General features: G+C 47.9%; 1 long non-coding RNA gene across 1 annotated transcript; it reads left to right on the top strand.

The window, feature by feature from the left end:
* The first annotated feature begins 287 nt into the window (after positions 1–287).
* On the top strand, positions 288–17,338 carry LOC110553773 (uncharacterized). Its single transcript, XR_002476733.2, has 3 exons — positions 288–425; positions 8,404–8,570; positions 13,541–17,338. It is a non-coding gene; the product is annotated as an uncharacterized LOC110553773 (long non-coding RNA).
* Positions 17,339–18,659: the final 1,321 nt, after the last annotated feature.

Raw genomic sequence — 18,659 nt, 5'->3', positions numbered from 1 at the left:
AGCGCAGAGCGGTGCAGAGGCTGAAGCCGTTGCTCTCAACCGGGCAGGGTCGCTTCGCGCCAGGATGCTGCGCCCCTGTCCAGGCAGCAACCCCGCGACTGGCGCGATCGCGGGCAGAAGCAAAGGGTCTTTCCCTCAGTCGCAGCTGGAGGACTCAAAGTTTTGCTCGCTGCACGTCCCTTCCTCCAGAGCCCCAGCCACCCTCCGTGCGAGGTCCCCGAGGCATCCCATGGGCTTAGTGGGACAGAATTGGCTGTGCTGCACCCCACCATCCCCACCCCCCAAGGGCAGAGCGGGGATTCTGGCGAGTGCACACCCCAGCTACCATCCGCCTCACCCTATGGAAGCCTTGGAACCTGGTCGCTGCGCAGATGCCTTCGGGAGCCAGAAGCAAAGGGGAAATTGACATAACTCCGGAGAAGCAGGTGAGTGGGGGCGAGGGTAGTGGTCATCCCATTCCGGGCTGCGGGGCAGGCAAAATTCAAAACTCAGTTCGCTCTGGTGAGCCTGGAGCGTCTGTGCGATGCGTGTTCTCGCTGGCAGAGCCACCGCAGAGACTTTGCTCTGCGTTCACCAGAGCCCGAGCGAGCCCCCTCTGCTTTAGGAAGGTGATGCTAAGCCCCTCCCTCAGACCCAGCGCTTCCTACGGAGCGTGCCAGGCGGTCAAAGGACTTGGGCATCCCTGGGAAACCTGACTGCCAAGAGTGTGGACGCGAGGTGCGCTGAGATGTCCCTTCTGACCCTAGAGGCGGGTAACTGAGACCTTAGAACATCTTCTGTTGGCCCTTTAAAATTGTTTGCTTACTAGGAACTCCCTAAACTGTAAGGACACCCTTACCCAACAATCAATAACTTTCCCGTTTGCCCACCATCCTTCCGTTTGTACCACTGCTGTACCCGGGAGCTCTTCTGCCTCACACCGAAGCGTTGCATGATTGTGAGCTGTATTCTGGTGAGGCTGGAATGTCCTGGCACTCAGCACCATTTACCTCAAAACCAGCATTAGGATGGGGCGATGAAAGAGCAGCTACAGACTCGTTTTCAGCTGTGATGTGTGTGCAAGTGAGTCTGCTTATACCAGATGTGGATCAGTCTCGGATTCTGGATGGACTGGTACCGAACTCAGGTGCCACTAGGTAGAGACTTCCCACTTGAAGTACTTGTGGATTGGGAAACATCTTAGGCGAGCCAGCCGTTGCCATTTCTTTTCTTCCAGCAACATTGTTTCTCAGGGGCAGCTTGTCCACAGTCTCGGAGATCCGTCCTGGCCTTCGCGGAGCCGCAGCTGGGGAAGGATCGTGCTTAGCTTTGCAAGCACAGTGATGCCAGTGGGAAGGTATCCACGGCTGGGCCAGTTTCTTAGAGGAAGCGGAAATGAACTAAGAGTGATCAGAAAATGTGTCACCAAGAAAATGCAATCTTTGCCTTGCATGCTGCAAATTGGTGAGGGTTTATAGTGAGCTGAGGTCTAGTCTTGCCAAGGAAAGCAGAGCAGGGGCTCTGGCTGGGCATACGCATGTGTGGGTGCTGGATGTGGCTGAGCTGGGGAACCTCCTGTGCCCTACCAGGACCACTGTGGGGAGCTAGCTGGAGGCAGCTAGGAGAAAAACAACCGGTTCTGTTCAGTCTCCCTCAAGGTGTTTGATGTACTCTGATCTGAATGACCCCATCTATCCCATCTGCCACTCTCCTGGCTAAATTTCCCTGAGCATTGTAATTTGGGGGCATTTTGCTACACCATTAGTTTTCCAAACGTTCTCCGCATCTGGAAGGCAAGTGTGCCACCCACCCTGCTGGTTGGACCCTGCTGCTTGCTGCCCCACTGCCCGGTGATGGATTAGAAATAGGGTTGGCATGAAAGACAACCCAGGACCCCAACCCAGGAACAGCAGGTAGAGGAAGAAAGGAATTTCCGCCTCTGCTGGCTGACATGACCCCCAGCCATGATCTGGGCATGATGAACACAGAACTCTGTTGATAAGTAGAGCTGTGGGAAACCAGGACATCTGCTTTCTGACAGGGCAGGACAGCCTCCGTGGGACTGTGCCATCGGCCTTACAATCCCCCTGCTCCTGGCAGAGCCAGTGGGCTCCAGTCTCTTGGGCCCCTGACCACTGTGACATGCAGAAGACTTCCGTACTTCCTGTGGCTCAGACTTAGTGGCTCCTATGCCGTTCCTAACCACTGTCACCTGCCAGGGCCACGCAGCGGCAGAGGTGGCCCTTTACCCCTCAGCTCACATGGGAAGAAACTGAAAACTGATGTGCATATACACGTTGAAGCAAAGCCAGCCCCCACGACTAACGTGGTTGGGGTGGCAGGCAGTTTGAGAGGGTCTGTTAAAGGGCTTGAGATCAGTGGCATCCATTGCATTGTGGGCACGTGATTGAGATCCCAAATCTAGCTGAAGCTCAGCTTCTTGATCTGTTGAATGGTCACCAAAGCTGCTGTTCTCTTGGGGTTATTGTATTAGGGGAAATTCGGGGTGCTGCACCCTAACGCATAGGTCTCATACATAGTGAGTCATCAGACATGTTTGCTGTGATTCTCTCTCTCTCCCTCTCCCTTGTCCTCCCCCCTCCCTTTCCTTTCCTCTTCTCCCTCTCTTGCTCTCTGTCTTACTCATTGTGCTTAGCTTGATTTGAGATGGGATATCGCCCGGGGTAGCCTCGAACTCACTGTAACCTCAGGTCCATCTTCCGCCTCAGCCTCTCACACTAGCCACCTGTTTCTTTAGTGAGAATGAATGAGATGCTCTGAAGAGCAGCTGGCAGTCGGAAAGAGGCCAGCACTCTGCTGTGGTTGCTTCCAGGGGAAGCTCTGATGTTTCTGTCTCAAACATTATTGTCCAGCAGCACAGGATAGACCTCCCAATACAGGATAGACCCCTGAGGAGCTCTTCCACTGGGGACAAAGCTGCCTTTGCCTCACAATGACAAAGTCTCTTAATAGAGGGCAGAATGGGATCTTTATACATTGCTTTTGTCTTCAGATTTCTTATTTCGTACAAAAGAAATTTAATATTGAATTCGGAAAATTCCTTTTCTTCTGGTACAGAAATGATAAATCATAGATATTCCCATGACACAGCCCCTTTGGGGGTGGTCCCTCTGTATTAGTTACTCTTCTCGATGCGAGAAAATACCCGACAAAGCAACTTAAAGAGGGAAGGTTTTGTGGTGGTTGGACTCTTGGTTCCCAGCTGGTGGGCCTGTGTGGGAAGGATGGGGATGTGTGTCCTTGTTTGAGGAGGTGTGCCCCTTTGGGATGGGATCCTGGATGCTTCAAAAGCCCAGCAGTTTCCAGTTAGCCCTCTGTCCTGAGGTTGTATCTCAGGGCGTGAGCAGTTAGCTGCTCTTTCCGCATCCCTCCTGCTGCCGTGCTCCCCATCAAGAGGGCATGGACTCACCCTCTGAACCTGTGAGCCCCAAATAAACTCGTTTAGAAAGTTGCCTTGGCCTTGGCGTCTCATCACAACCATAAAACCATAACTAAGGCGGGTTTACTGTGGCTCACAGTGTAAAGCAGCTGCTCGTCTGTCAGGGCAGGGAAGGTGTGACCACAGAAAAATGAGGCAGCTGGTCGCATTATATCCAAACTCAGGAAGCAGAGCCAAGCCAACACTGGTACTCACCTGGCTTTGTCCTGCGTATGGCTGTGGGACCCAGAGGCTTGTCTCCTTAGATGATTCTGGATAATATCAAGTCGGCAACCACAATGTGCCTTCCCATCCCGTCTCCAGACCTGATGTCATTTTCTGTACATTCACTGACACATCTATTATTATAGGTGTAAATGATACCGCTGTGTATGTTTAAGATGTGAATCATTTCATTTCGTGGTCATTTTCCCCTGCATATTTTTTCCTTTCCGTGTTTCTGTCTGGGGATATGCACACGTGTGTGTGTGTGTGTGTGTGTGTGTGTGTGTGTGTGTGTGTATGTGTGTGTGTGAGAGAGAGAGAGAGAGAGAGAGAGAGAGAGAGAGAGAGAGAAAGGCAGAGGCCCACCCTAGATGTTGTTTCTCAGAAGCTATCAACCTTGTTTTTTAAAACAGGGTCTCTCGTTGACACTTGGGGCTCACTGATTGGACTAGACTCTCTGGGCAGTAACCCCAGGGATCCACTCATCTCTGCCATCCAGTACTGAGACACAGGAATGTGCCGCCAGACTCAGCATTTTTAGATGGATTCTGGAAATCTAACCCAGATCCTCATTACAAGCTGAGTCATTTCCCCAGTCCAGCTTTTTTCATATATACTGTTACATAACATCACGTATGGAATACCTCATCTCTTTTGACTGCTATATAGTATTCCATACAATGGTCCAAGAGTTCCCTTAGCTATACTGCCTAACTGATAGACATTTATGGGTGCCGGTTTTATTTAAGACAGGGTGATCGACACTTTTATTTTTATACATGCTTTGTGGGCATAGGAGGGAGTGTTTCTACCCAGAATTAGAATTGCCAGGTACATGCACTTTCCATTTTAATAACCTTGCCAAATCATCTTTGAAAGCAGCTGACTAGTCCAGACTCCCTGTAGCGTGTAGCTGTGCCCTTCTCTTCACACCCTTATTAATGCTCAACATTTTCAAAATGCTAGCTTCTGGCAATACAAGGGGAGCATGTCTTATTTGCCTGCATTTCCTTCATTTTGGATGTTTTTGAGCATTTTTAATGTGCATTTTATTCTCACTCTTTGAACTGCTGTGTCTGTTGATTTGTTGTTGGCATTTTGAGGCCTTTGTATTGATTTGAAGAAATTTTCTATGCCTCCCAGACATACAGCAGTCCTGCCTGTTGGAAATGGTACCACTTTTCAGCTTGTCACTTTTCTCCTTTTAATTGTCTTTTCTAAAGTACTTAGATGCTTAGGACTTTTCCTTGGAGCCTTCTGCTTCGTGTCTTATTTAAACTGTCCATCCTCAAGACCATGAATCCTTTCTTACAGTTTCTCTTTATGCTTGCCAGGGTTTCATTTCACAGTTAGATACCCAAGTTCTTTTGATGAAAATATAAGGCAAAATGTTAATTTCACATGGGCCCCTGGGAGGCTGAAGCAGCAGGATCATGAGTTCCAGGCCAGCCTGGAATACATAGCAAGATTATGTCTCGTAAACAAAATTTAAAAGGTTAGTTTTTGGCCTCTTTCCAGATGCCTTCAGCACCACATGCAGCAGAAATCCATCACACGCTTGCTTAGCACTGTGGGGTCTGAGCTCTCATTTCTGTCCCATCTCTTCAATGCCTTTTCCCTGCACTGGCCCTCAGTGTCCCCATTCCTCCTGTTTGTGCCCACACCTTGCTTTCAGAGCACGGCCTCAGGGGCTTCTCTCTGTGTGACAGTGTAGTCTGTGTGAAGTGGAAGTTTCTGGTTTCTTTGAAGACTCAGTTTTGTCATGTGACATTTTGCTGCATTTTGAGAGGGCATGTGATGTTTTGCTGTGAGCTGTCTCGTGCTAGGGGCGTGACTTTAGCCAGGCAAAAACATCCATGGGTGGACTTTGAGGAGAGGAGATATACAGAATCCCACACACAATGAGACACCACTTTTTGGATTGTCATCTCTGCGCTGATCTTCGTGCTTCAACACTTGACTTTGCAGAGAGAAACATTCCAGAGAACTTCTCGGGGCAATCCAGCTGAGTCTTTTGGCTTTTGCTGACTTGTCCCTATCTTCTGAATCATGCTGATTCATGGTGCTGCTTCGTGTTGGCCTTTGGACTGGACTGCTGGTGTCATGATGACTGAGTCTGGTGATCCCTTAATGACCCATTGACCCTGATCAGCAGGAAATAGACAAAAGAGGTCTATAGCCCTGTCCCCTACTACTCTCCTACCTAAGGTCTGGGGATTGGAAGGGAGGTAAAGCTGTTTAAGAACCCTAAATAGAGCAGGTTTGGTGAAAAAAAACTAAGCCTACATCTGTGGCCTGTGACAGCAGTCATTGTGGATGTCAGTCCTATCAAGGATCTTCTTAGGAAACTCAACCTACCCCCCTGCAAAGGTGTCCCATGAACACAGGCCCAAGTGGCCAGAGCCAACATGAATCTCCGCAAAGATTCTCTCAAGGTGAGTAGGATAAGGGGGTGGGATGTGGGCAGGCCTATCTGTCAGTTATTCCAGAAGGAAGAAGCTGAGACCATGGCTAAGGGAGGGAAAGAAGTAAGCTTCAGGCGGTGCTGGTTGTTTGGGCTCTAAGAGGGGACAGGGAGTAGAGAGAAGCAAGTGGGCCAGTGGCTTTCAGTCAGGTCTTCAGCAGCCAAGAGAGAGCCTACTGGGGTGACCTCCAGGTGGCTCTGATGTACAGGGATTTTAACCCAGCAACATGGCTAGTCTGGCTGGAATATAGACACGCCCTTAGGACACAAATTTAATCCCAAACAATGAAGGTAAGGTTAGTTTGTAGAAGGAAAAACTCATGTTTGAAAGTCATATCTAATTGAGAGGCAGACAAAGTGACAAGTCACAGAAAGATTTGACAGAATAAGATATGCCCAGCTCTCACCAAAATAGAAAGGAAAAAGAAGCCTGAGGAGAAAGGCAAAGAGGGAGAAAGAGAGGAGGCAATTTTACCAGGACAGTTGTGCAAAGACAAGTAGCAGAGAGAGAAAACAAGCAAGACACAGGTAAAAACAGAATGAGCCAGAGAATGAGAAAGAGCCATATTAGAACATATTGCCAAAGTTAATGTGGGGCCAAGCAAAACAATCCAGCGAAAAGCAGAGAGAAGCCGGTTTGACTCAGTCGGCTTAGAGAGGAGTTTTGAGCCAGACACCTGAGTTGAACCAGCCAGCCAGAATTCAGAAAGAGCTAGAAAGGGTGAATATTGTAGTATATATGGAGGGCCGTATATTGTTTATTATTTATTTACCGTGTGATTATCATGTCCGTATTATCTAACTGATATCACAAATAATAAGACACTGACACCTGTTAGATTTTATTATTGCCTTATTTACCTTGGGCCTGGGCAGTCCTACCACAATGTCTGAATCACCTCACCATCCATCTCCCAGCCCCCATCCAATGTCAACCTTCTTAACCATCCTATCTTCCATCCATAGTCTCATAAATACTTGCTTTTATTCTTCATCTGGGCCTTTTCATGCCATTATTGAAGTCCTTCCTTCCAGCCCTACGTGGTTTCCCAGGCTAACCCATCCTGGTGTCCTCCTTCCTCCTGTCTGTTTGTCTCCCGTGATTCTCTCTTGAACCCAAAAGCCAGGGAACCTTAGCCATGCCTACTCCATTCTGCCCTGCCCAGGTATAGGCTGTTTAATCAACCAATCAGATGTGTCTTAGGCAGGTTTACAAAACAAAGAGAGATGTAAGCAGATCTTAAGGGCCAGTAACACACATCAGACCTCCAACAGGTGAGCTTATTCAGCAGTAAGTCTCAGAGGCGGAAAACATTCTAGGCCTAGGTTAGATTGTACAGAGGTTAGAAGCTTCCAGGACTAGGCCTACGTTAGCAGATGGAGGCAGTGAGCCTCTGAGATGACAGTAAATCATACACTCTAGGATCATTTGCTGTGTCCAGTGCCCAGTTTGAAGGCTTTCTGAACTGCCATTTCATTTCCTGATTCAAGCTTTTCATGAAAAGTCCTGGCCACAACTGGGCCATTGGGCATGGAGTCTGGAGTCAACACTCACTTTATGAGAGCCACAGGACTTAGCATTCTCACACCAGCCCTGTGCTGAGCTAGCACCATCACTGGTGAGAAGGGGCTGTGCTGGGATGCAGAGGGAGCTGCTACCCAGCAGCACAACCTCCTGACACCTTTCCCTCGTGCCTGCTCCACAGTCTCTCAAGGAGCAGGCCCTGAGAACAGGCAACAGGATCTTGGGTCTTAGTCACATGACAGGGAACAGAAGCCTGAAGATTCCCTGACGGACGCTAGTTGTCAGGCATTTTTAAAAAAGATTTATTTATTTAATATTTATGCAGTATTCTGTTTGCATTTGTGCCTGCGTGCCAGAAGAGGGCACCAGATGTTTGTGAGCCACCAAGCAGTTGCTAGGAATTGAACTCAGGACCTTTAGGAAGAACAGCCAGCACTTTTAACCTCTAAGCCATCTCTCCAGCCCCTGGGGCAGATATTTTAATCCTCATGTAGGCCATGTTTTTTCAGCCACACTCTGTCCAGCTGTCTTCCTCCTGGACAGTGCTTGCTACCATGTCTGGAGAGTGTTGGGATGCAGTTACAGGGGTGTAGTGGGTGGTTGGGACAGGACTTCCATCTAGTAGAAGCCAGAGTAAACTGGATAAGCATATTTTCCCTGACCTTAAAGTAGCCTCCATGTTCAAAATGATGGAGGTGAGGTGTGAAGAGCCTGAAGTTGGCTGGTTGCTAGTGTCATGTCAGCCTTCCTTTCTCTTCCTTGTGTTTTCAGGTACTGAATGCCTAACCTCAGCAGCAGCTTGGCCACCATGAGATTCTTTGATCACACCCCACCACTACACCTATGGAGACCTAATCCATTCTCATTGACAGCATTAGAGGATCCAAATGGTGCTATGTGTTGGAAGCTGCCTGTGGAATTAAAAGCAGCATAGCCATGTAAGTGTGGCATCATTTTCTTGCTGTCTGGTTGCTTGTAGACCGTTGCTTCCCTAATCCAAATGGAGGGCTGTTTGGTACTAAGGCACAATGCTACTGGCAGCTCTTATCTCCAGTTCATGGATGATGAAATTGAGTCTACAAAGGAAACTCCTTCCCATTGTCTTCCCAGAGTCCTCTAGTTATCAAACACCTGGCCAGGGCTGCTTCAGTGTGCTGCACAGCTGTGCCTCCTCTTTCCACTGTTCACATCACAGGCATTGTAGATCTCTTACGACACCCCCCCTCTGGCAGGTGGCAGCGAGGTGGCATCAGGAATGTGCAGGCTGTCTAAGGCTCACGATCAACGAGATGAACCAGCAGAAGGAATGGTGTCATTACGACTGTGCATGAGTCACCAGTTCCACTGAGTATTTTACACTTGGCTAGAACAGGAATCACCCTCCCTGCCGCCACAAGGATAGCACGGAGCAGTACCCAGGAAATTGTTGAAGTTGGCGAATTCCCAAGAACTCTCTCGTGCACCAGAGATACAATGCCTTGGGTCATGGAATAATAGGATGGCCTCAGTTCTGATGCTGCTTGATTCGCCTCACAATGGGCTAGGAGGAGACACTAACACACATCAGCTTAATAAATCCAGCAGTGGGGAGGGACAGCGTGTGGTGTTTCAATTACAGATTGACCCAGGATTGATTGAACAGTCTACATTGCCCTGGCAGTGATGAAGCCCAAGGATTGGCAGGGACTAGACTCTCGTGAGAGGCGGGTATTAGAGAGTCAATCAGCTGATGAGCTCACGGTCCCTTTGTATCCTGGGAGAATCAAATTATGAGTGAAATGTCATTATGAGGTGGGAGCAATGACACTGGGAGGGTTAGCACAACATGTCTCAGCTTTTTTTTCCTAATACTTGCAAAGCCCCCTCCACACAAACCTTCTCCCACTGTTCTGTTCTCACCTTGTTCTCTGCCTTTGGCGTGACTCACCTCATGGCATTTTAGGGGAGATTGCTTCTGTTAAGAAGGCCTTATTGACCAGCATGCTGAGGCTTGCACGAAATTTCAGCATGCATGAGGCTGAGACAGAAGGACCACAAGTTCAAGGCCGCCCTGGGCTATAGAGCAAGACCTTGTTTTAAACAAAGGAAAAAGACAAAAACAACAGTCCATATTTTGTCCTAAGTCAGTATTCCAGCTGAATGCTGTTCTCCTGAAGAAATTGTCTCATTTGCTGTCATGTCCTGTAACTGTCCCAGTTAGATTGACCTATAGATTGGGGTATCTCAGGGAATAACAATCTCCTTTTCTAGAACCAGAAAAGTGGGCTGGCTCCCCTCGCCTGATATGTAGAAGATAAATGACACAGGTTCCTGAGTGGGAAAGTGGCTACCCTGGGCAGCCAAGGCTTGGGAGAGGAGAAATCTGAGCAGGACATGACTGGCCGGTATAAACAGTGACGTGGAGGCCCAGCACTGCAGACTGGGGCAATGGCTACATTAACAGAGAGCCTGAGACACAGAGATGGTAGCTCCTGCAAAGTGGCAAGTCCAGGGATGGGGTGGGGTCCATGCAGAAGGGGGTGGGAGAGGTCTATGGGGTCTCAGAGTCATGCTGTGAAGTCATGTGATGTAGTCATGCGATGTGGGTGAGAATGCAGTGTTTTCAGTCGGACCTCCTTCAAGGGGCCGGAGATGGGACTGCACTTGAGGGTTCATGTAGAAGGCCATGGGCTGGAATCCCAGCACCGTATGGACCAGATGTGGTGGCACTTGAAGTTCAAGGTCATCCATCCTCAAGCACACAGGAGTTCAAGTTCAGCCTGGGATGCCTGAGACATTGTCTCAAAACAAATGACACTTCTTTCAAGAAGAAATCATAAAATTAGGGCAGTGCTGACCCAAGGTGGGAAAGATGAGGTTTTCAAGACTCTCTAACACTCAGTTCAACACTTTCTAACACATTACAGACACATGGAAGCCTCTCATCTTAGAAGCCCCAATGAAAGCTCTAGTTTTGGGGGCATTCCTAGACAGAGAGAAGGAAAGTCACTCAGATGAGGTGACCAAGTATCTCAGATACCAGAGGCCCATGATAGTCAAACCAACAGCAAAATTAACAGCTTCTCCTTACACACCCAGAAATATTCTAGGTTAGATGGTAAATTCTAAGGCAACCCCAATTCCAAGTGATTTCCTTCAACTGTTCTGTTTATTCTGTGAATTGTCATTGGCTAGAAGGGATGTCCTGTCCAAAGACTATTTGCCAGAATCACACCCCACATATTTAAAGTGGTTGGATTTTCCCTTTTGCATAGAGAACAATTGTTGCAAAAACAAAAATAAAAAATCCAAAGGCATAAATGAGGATGATCATCAACCTAGAAATAAATGTGAGAATTTTGATGTGTTCATAATATATTGCTATCCACACAATATCCTCTACCTGTCAATTGTGCTTATAGACGTTTAGACCCCCATTCTTCAAACCAAGACACTTTATTCATTGGGCATACATAGCATACATAACATACTATAAACATGCTATGAAATTGTGTATATTTAAATCTCTACACCATCACAGTTAATACAGGCCAATAGAATTGATTTTTTAAACTGTCACAGAACAGCATTCCAGTGACTGATATAGTATTGAATGATAACACTTTAAATCCCCAATTATGAATATTTACGTTTGAATATTGAAATATGTGACTAACATTTATGGCGGGCAGTAGTGGCACATACTTTTAATCCCGGCACTTGGGAAGCAGAAGCCTGTGGATTTCTCAAGACTATCCTGGTCTATAGAGTGAGTTCCAGAACAGCCAGAGAGAGCTACACAGAGAAACCCTGTGTTGAAAAACAAAACAAAACAAAACAAAAAACGTTTTATGTCACTAATCTTTTAAATATTCAGTTTATTTTTCTATTTAAATATTTATTTTTATATTTGAATATTTAAATATTCAGTTCTTTTTGAGAAAGCCCTAATCTGTAGCCCAGGGTGACCTGGAAGTCCCTAAGCAGCCTGGCCTTAGATGTATGGCAGTCTCTCTCTGGGATTACAGGTGTGAGCCACCATGCTGGGCCCTTCCTGCTTGGTTTTGGTTTTCCCTTGTTTTTTGAGACAGTGTTTCTCTGTTGTAACAGCCCTGGCTGTCCTGGAACTCTCTCTGTAGACCAGGCTGGCCTTGGACTCACCGAGATCTGCCTGCCTCTGCCTCCCAAGTGCTGGGATTAAAGGTACCCTGGTTGTTTTTTAAAGAGGCCTTTCTGCAAATGAAATCACCAAGTCAAGGGGAAAAAAAAAGTTTTTAAATTGCTAATCTTTGCTGAAGTGTGTCTGAATTCCCATTTTCCCATGATCTGAGCCATATCAATCTTTCTTTCTTTCTTTTTTTTTTTTTTTTTTTGCTTTGTAGTGTTGGGGATTGAGCCCAGGGGTCCCACACATTCCAGGCAAACGCTCTGCCGCCAGGCTGCAACTCCAGCTCTTTCTGTATGCTCACAGGGTCTCACTCGTTGCCCAGGATAAACTTACACTTGTGTAGCCCAAGCAGGACTTGAAACTATAATTCTCCTGCCTCTGCCTCCCAAGGGCTAGGAGTACAGGTGTGAACCGTTCAGCCTGCTAGTTACATAGTTTGGGAGGCTGGGTGGGGGCAGGGGGTTAATCTCTGCATAGCCCTGGCTGGCCTGGAACTCAGTCCATAGAGCATCCAACCTCAAACTCAGAGATTTAACTGCCTCTGCCTCCTGAGTGCTGGGATTAAAAGTGTGTGCCACCACGCACAGCTCAGTTATATAATTTTTTTTAAAAGATCACATTTTAAACAGAACTAATGCATGGAATTGTCAGAGTCTTTCCTGACACAGTCAAACCCTGGAGCTCCATTTTCAAATGTCACAGCCTGGACATCGTGGCTGGGTGAGGCTTAGTCTCTGTCCCTATTTCTGTAGGCCAGCAAATCTCTCTGAAGGCATTTAGTCACTTTGCAAGCACACAGGGGAGTCGCTGCAAGTAAGAATGGGTTGGACACATTCTATTCCTCCACTAAAAGGCTGTGTGCTTCCCTTAGGGAGAGCCAACACAGAATCTCGAAGGGACGGGCTTGTGTGGGTATAGAGTGTGGAGACAGAGCCACTCATGCGGTCCCATTGATGAGCTTCACAGAGGCTGTGATATGCTCTCAAAACAAAACCCCCACCGGCAATAACCCAAGTCACAGATAGCCTCAGCTTACTGTAGCTCCTCAGTCCAGCATCTCTGGGTCTCATGGCAATGTCTGCATAACAGAGAACAGATAGATGGGGCAAATGCATGCCCAGTTGCAGCCAGGACTGTTGGGAGTCAGACTTACTTCTGAACTCTGGGGTAGGCCCTGTGTGGGCCTCTAAGACCCCTCCTTTGCTCTCAGAGTTAGACATGGTCATCCTGCTTGCGTTTTGGGCCTCCCTGTCTACACTAGGCACAGGGAGAGAAGAGAAGGCTTCCCACCTGTGGATCCCTGAAGCCATCCATTCTGTCAGCCCCTCAGTCCAGGCAGAGCAGGTGTGAAACCCAGGCCATTCTGATCTGGGCAGACTGCCTCTGTCCTCGGCTTTCAGAGTGCTCCCAGGTGTTAAGGAGCACTCTGCAATGCCAGGCCTGGGGTGCAAAATATTCCCACCAACTTCAGGGAACCGCAGGGTGGGGATGACAGACCAAGATACTCTGGGTGTGGCTGGATGAAGGATTATGGGGGCAAGCAAGTCTGGTGAGAAGACTCACATTGTCCTGCCAGCAGGGAGCTGGGAAGCAATTGTGGAGACAGTCAGGGCGGAAGGAAGGATTCCCGTACACTGGCCCTGCCCGGTGCATGGCACTCTTTGAGAGAAACAGGCTAATTTCAGTTCTGTCTCTCTCTCTCTCTCTCTCTAACTCCCCTGCCCCCATTCCATCCAATCTTCCTATTTGGGATCATGGAAGAGGAAGGATCATCCATGCTGCTGCCCAGTCTTCTGGAACTCCCAGACAGCGAGAGTGTAGACTGCCTGCTCTGCTGCAGGGGGATGGCCCTGCAAGGTGACCCCTGGAGGTGTTGGCAGCGTGAAGAGTGGCAGCCTCTGATGAGGAGCTTCTGGTGGTTTCTGAGGAGTGAGGGAAGCCTGTTACATGGAGGGAATTTTTTTTTCTCTCTTTTGAGGTTGGGGCTGGGAGGGGAGGCAAGCAGCACCTGCTCTGCACACTCAGGCACAAAGCGTTTGCCGAGCTCTTCTTTGAGGCTGGCCCTTCCAGAGGGGCAGGCAGAGGTTCAAAATGCACGTCTGCATCCCGCAAAGGGATTTCCAGAGCTGCTAGAGATCTACGGTGGTCTGAAGACAACGGGTGCACTCTGTCAGCAGAATGTTGCATTATACAACAAAGTCTTTGCAGAGGTGCTCAGCTAAGGCTCACCTAGGTTCGCTCCTTACGCATTAAATGTTATTCTGTGTTCCTGGCACAAGAGAGAGGCTGGGGGGGGGGGAGGGAGGGTTTACAATGGCGCATGCACAAGACGTTGCTGGCGATGGGAAGCAGCGACAAACACAGGAACATCTGGCCATCAGCAGGAGCTGCAGGGGCAAGGACCAGGCTCTTGGCTACGAACTGTAGTGGGAAGGTGGCTTGATTTTCACCCAGCTAAAAAAAAATAAAAATAAAAAATAAGCAGTTGGACTTCCCAGAACTGCTAGAGAATAAGTCTATGTTGCTTTATGTCTCCAGATGCATGGTAATTTGTTACAGTAGCGCCAGGGCCAGCCTTGCAGATTAAGTGGAAACCTAGGTCTGAAGACAATTCAGGTAAGTGGAGTTACATCCATTCCCCTGTGAAATACATATTGAGTGACCAGAATGGTCCAGGCACAGGAGCTGTGAACATCGGATGAGAAGTGTCTTAGGTACAGTTCTTTTGCTTTGAAGAGACACCATGACCAAGGAAACTCTTTAAAAAAAGGATTTAATTAGGGCTTGCTTACAGTTTCAGAGGTCTAGTCCATTATCGTCATGATGGGAAAGCATGGTGGCCCAGATGGCAGTGGAGACCTACATCCTGATTCACTGGCTGAAGGTAGGAGAGAGAGAGAGGAAGAAGGAGAAGGAGAGGGAGAGAGAGAGAGAAAGCAAGCACGCAGGAGCACAAGCCTGGGCCTCTTATGGACTTTTGAAACCTCTAAGCCCACCCCCAGTAATACACTTTCCAACAAAGTCATGCCTTCTAATACTTCTAATCCTTTCAAAAGTTCCAATCCCTGTGAGTAAGCATAAAATATATGAGCCTATGGTGGCCATACTCACTGCAGAAATTATTGACATGTGATCTTTGTTATAATAATGCTTTCAAGAGAACATGCAAGGGTGAGGTGGAGTTGAAGAGAGAAAGGACTAGGGAGGAGGACGGCCTTTCAGATGGGCTATCCTGAGATCCAAACCCTAAATATCAAGGCAGCCCTGGCAACTGGAGAAAGCTTTCTGAGAGGAAGGAGCTGTCAGTGCAAAGGCCCTGTGGTGGAGTGAACCAGCTGGAGCATACCCCTGTGAGTAAGTGTGGAGAGCCTCTGTCGGGGGAGGCTGCTGCCGTCTGTCTGTGTCCTGCCTTGGAGCTAGCCTAGAAGAAAACACGTAAGTATGCTGTAACAGGCACACAGTGTGTGTAAAGTGGACTATTTGGAATTTAACTGGAGTCATGGTTTGGGCTTTAAACTATGCTGGCCACTTTGACCAAAACCCCAATGATGAAATTGAACAGGGACACAATTATCTTCCTAAGTCAGCAAAGGGAACCCACACACTGAGTGTGTTGTTTGTGCAAAGGCCCCAGAGCTCAACATCAGCAAGTGTGATACGGCAAAGCTGTCGGCAAAGGTGGCATGCACCTGAAGCCACTCTCGAGAACAGGGAACACCTCAAGGGGATGAGCTGTCCCTGGGTAGCACAGTTTATGAGGTCATGGAAACAAACCGTTTATTCATTTATTCATTCAATTAAGAAATGTTTAATGAGCACCTATCCAGTCCCCAACACAAACTAGGCTTTGGGGAAATGACAGTGAGAAGGCTGTAGATGGCACTAACTTCACAGAAGTTACTGGAGAGAGGCACAGGTTTGCTGTGTAATTACTACTTTCTAATATATTAAAGTTTTTAGATTATGAACTCATTGTTCATAATAAAACAGCAAAAAAAAGTTATTATAGAAATATATAGCAACTGGGTGATGGTGGTACATGCCTTTAATCCCAGTACTCAGGAGACAGAGGCAGGAGGATCTCTGAGTTAGAGGTCAGCTTGATCTACAGAGCAAGTTCCAGGACAGCCAGAGCTACAACAGAGAAACTCTGTCTCAGAAAACAAAAACAAACAAAGAAAATCATAGTCTTCTGAAAGTATTTTTTAGTTGTGAATGTTCTCCTTACACAAACGCTCATTTCTTTTTAAGGGCTGAGTAATATTCTGTGCTCTGAATGCAGCACACTTTAAGTATGGTCTTCTTGGTAGATCTCGTCTCTGCTATAAACAGCATGCAAAGGAAATTACTCTGCAAGTCTTTATACAGGCTGTGGGTGCATTTAAAAAAAAAGATTTTATTTGTTCATTTTATGTGGATGAGTGCTCTATCTGCATGTACACCTGCAGGCCAGAAGAGGGCATCAGACCCCAGTGTGAGCCACCATGTGTTTGCTGGGAAGTGAACTCAGGGCCTCTGGAAGAGCAGACAGTGTTCTTAACCGCTAAGCCATCTCTCCAGCCCCTGTGGGTGCATTTTAAAGGACAAACTCACAGAAGTGAAATGTGGGTCCAAGGGGCCTGAGTACTTTAGTGAGTACAGAGTGAAGGAAGTACTGAGGTGGTCACGCGCGAGTCCCGCAGCCTCAGCAGCACAGGTATCACCTGGGCCTGTCTGATGGCAGTGACAGCTTGTTGTTTAACCTGGAATTCAGCTGACAATAAGCAGCCTCCTGGGAGCTAGTCCAGGGCCTCAGAAACTGTGTGTTGTGACCCCCATAATGGGTCACGCGGCTACATTTGAACACCTAAAAGACTTTGGCCATGGTAAAAGCTCACTGAATGTGCAACAAGCAAAAGGTAACTATTCTAAACCACACGGCCCTGTGCTCCTGGCAGCGCCCACGGGTGCAGCGTCACTTGCTCTCATGCGGCCTTCATTCTGAGCGCATGACACCCTTTGCTGATGGTTCCTGCTGGGAAAGGCCTGGGTCAGATTTGAGCTATGGTCGCTATAAATGGTGGTGTTCCACAGGACGTGCAAAAGTCTCTTCTCTTACAGACACGTCAGGGTTGAATTGCGGAAAACAAAGAGACGTTTTCCTGCCACCGTGCCTGTGCACATGGCACAGCTTGTCCTTGGCTGTTTTGTGTTAGAAGGTTTGAGTTGCTGATTTGAGTTTCATAGAAATCAGCCCATGAGTTCCGGTGTGGGGTTAGGACAGACTCTCTAATAATTCTGAAGTGGCCCCAATCATACTCCTGGCATTTTGTACAGCGCATTTGTGACAGGCAGCATTCTCAGTATTGACAGTTATAAAATCAAAATATTTGACCAACTCTGAAAGATGTTGGAGACGCTGTAGGTCCTGCAATATCAAATATTCAGCCAAGACTTGATTCATTTATGTAAGCAAGTACGGTGTTGAATTAATATGCAAATTTGCTTTCATCATTAATAAATAGTAAAATTACATGTGTACCACAGAATTGCTTTAACAATAAATTTCTTTATGATTTATTGTCCACAAATGTTTCGTTTGTATACAGATTTTATAGACCTATATACTCTAAATTGTGCATAAATTTCCTGGGCAAATGGGGATCGTGACGGTGGAAATGGAAAAAACTTGGCTCTAATTGGAGGCTAGAATGGCTGAGCTCTGCTGAGGGTGGTTGGGCATTCCTGGCAGTGCAGAGAGTGTGTGCAAAGGCCCTGTGGGACAGAGAGCCCTACACTGCTGCAGGATTGAGCAGAGAGCAAGGCAGAAATGGAGAGAGAGGAAGGCTACAGCTCCCAGGGCCTTTGGAGTTTTATTCCTCAAAAAGGGAGAAGACAGTGAAGGTTGCACGCAAGCAATCTGACCTAGCAGGCTGCCTTTCTAACGGACCCTCTGGGAGCCAGGAAAAGGGGAAGGTGGATTCAGAGCCAGTGATCTTGGGGGACCCGGAAGAGATGGGGTGCTAGCTAGACCAGCATGAGGCCTGTTATGGGCAGAAGTGGGAGACTGCCAGTATGTTTGAGAGGACCTGGCAGGAACTGAGGAGAGAGTGGAAAGCTGAGCGGAGAGGAGCCATCACTAGGACAATGAGAAGAGGCCATAAGAGTTGGGGAGGCTCTGGGCAATGGCAGAGCTCTGGGAAGCGACCTGATTTGAAACCAGTACTAAGCCCTATGCTTACAGCCCCATCTAAAGGGCTCTGGCCAAGGAACTGTCCCATCCCCACCCCCTAGCTGCAGCTGATCACACAGAACAACATCTGAGCTGTGGCCTTGATATGGTGTGACGGAGGACTGCTCTGAGAGTTGGGAGGACTCCAGAGGGTGACATTTGGAGATTGGTGGTCCTAGGATGCTGCTCCAGAGGGAGGCGGGAAATGAAGTTGAGAGAAAACCAAAGGTACTGGAAAGAGGAAGAGGGGGACTCCCTGGGGTGTTCTTGTGGGGCTGCAGGCCTGGGAGCACTGGGAAGGGCTGACTTGAGTGAAGCAGAGCAGAAAGTTCTCAGCTCTCAGTCTGCTAAGTCCAATGCTGGTTAGAGCTGAGCTGGCCTCTCTAAGCTTGTTCTCTCAGAGGTGCTGCCACATTGGTAATATTTACTTCTTGGAACCATCGTGAGAGTTAAGGAGTTGCATGAAATGGAGGAACATATCTGCAATACAAAAACACTAGAGAACAGGTGTCCAGAATGAAACCTGGGGGGAGCCTCTTACCAAGCATCAAGCAAAAAGACCAAAACGCAAAAGGAGGGAGCAGAAAACCTGACCTCCTGACAGAAGAGGCGCGAACACAGCAATCCGTGTGTGTGGCCAGCCTCATTAATGAGGGGAGCTACAGAGCA

Source organism: Meriones unguiculatus, chromosome 1 (genome assembly GCF_030254825.1).
Source record: "Meriones unguiculatus strain TT.TT164.6M chromosome 1, Bangor_MerUng_6.1, whole genome shotgun sequence".
Classification (NCBI taxonomy): Eukaryota; Metazoa; Chordata; class Mammalia; order Rodentia; family Muridae; genus Meriones; species Meriones unguiculatus.
Note: the sequence above shows the minus strand (reverse complement) of the source record. Positions and strands in the feature narration are given on the sequence as shown.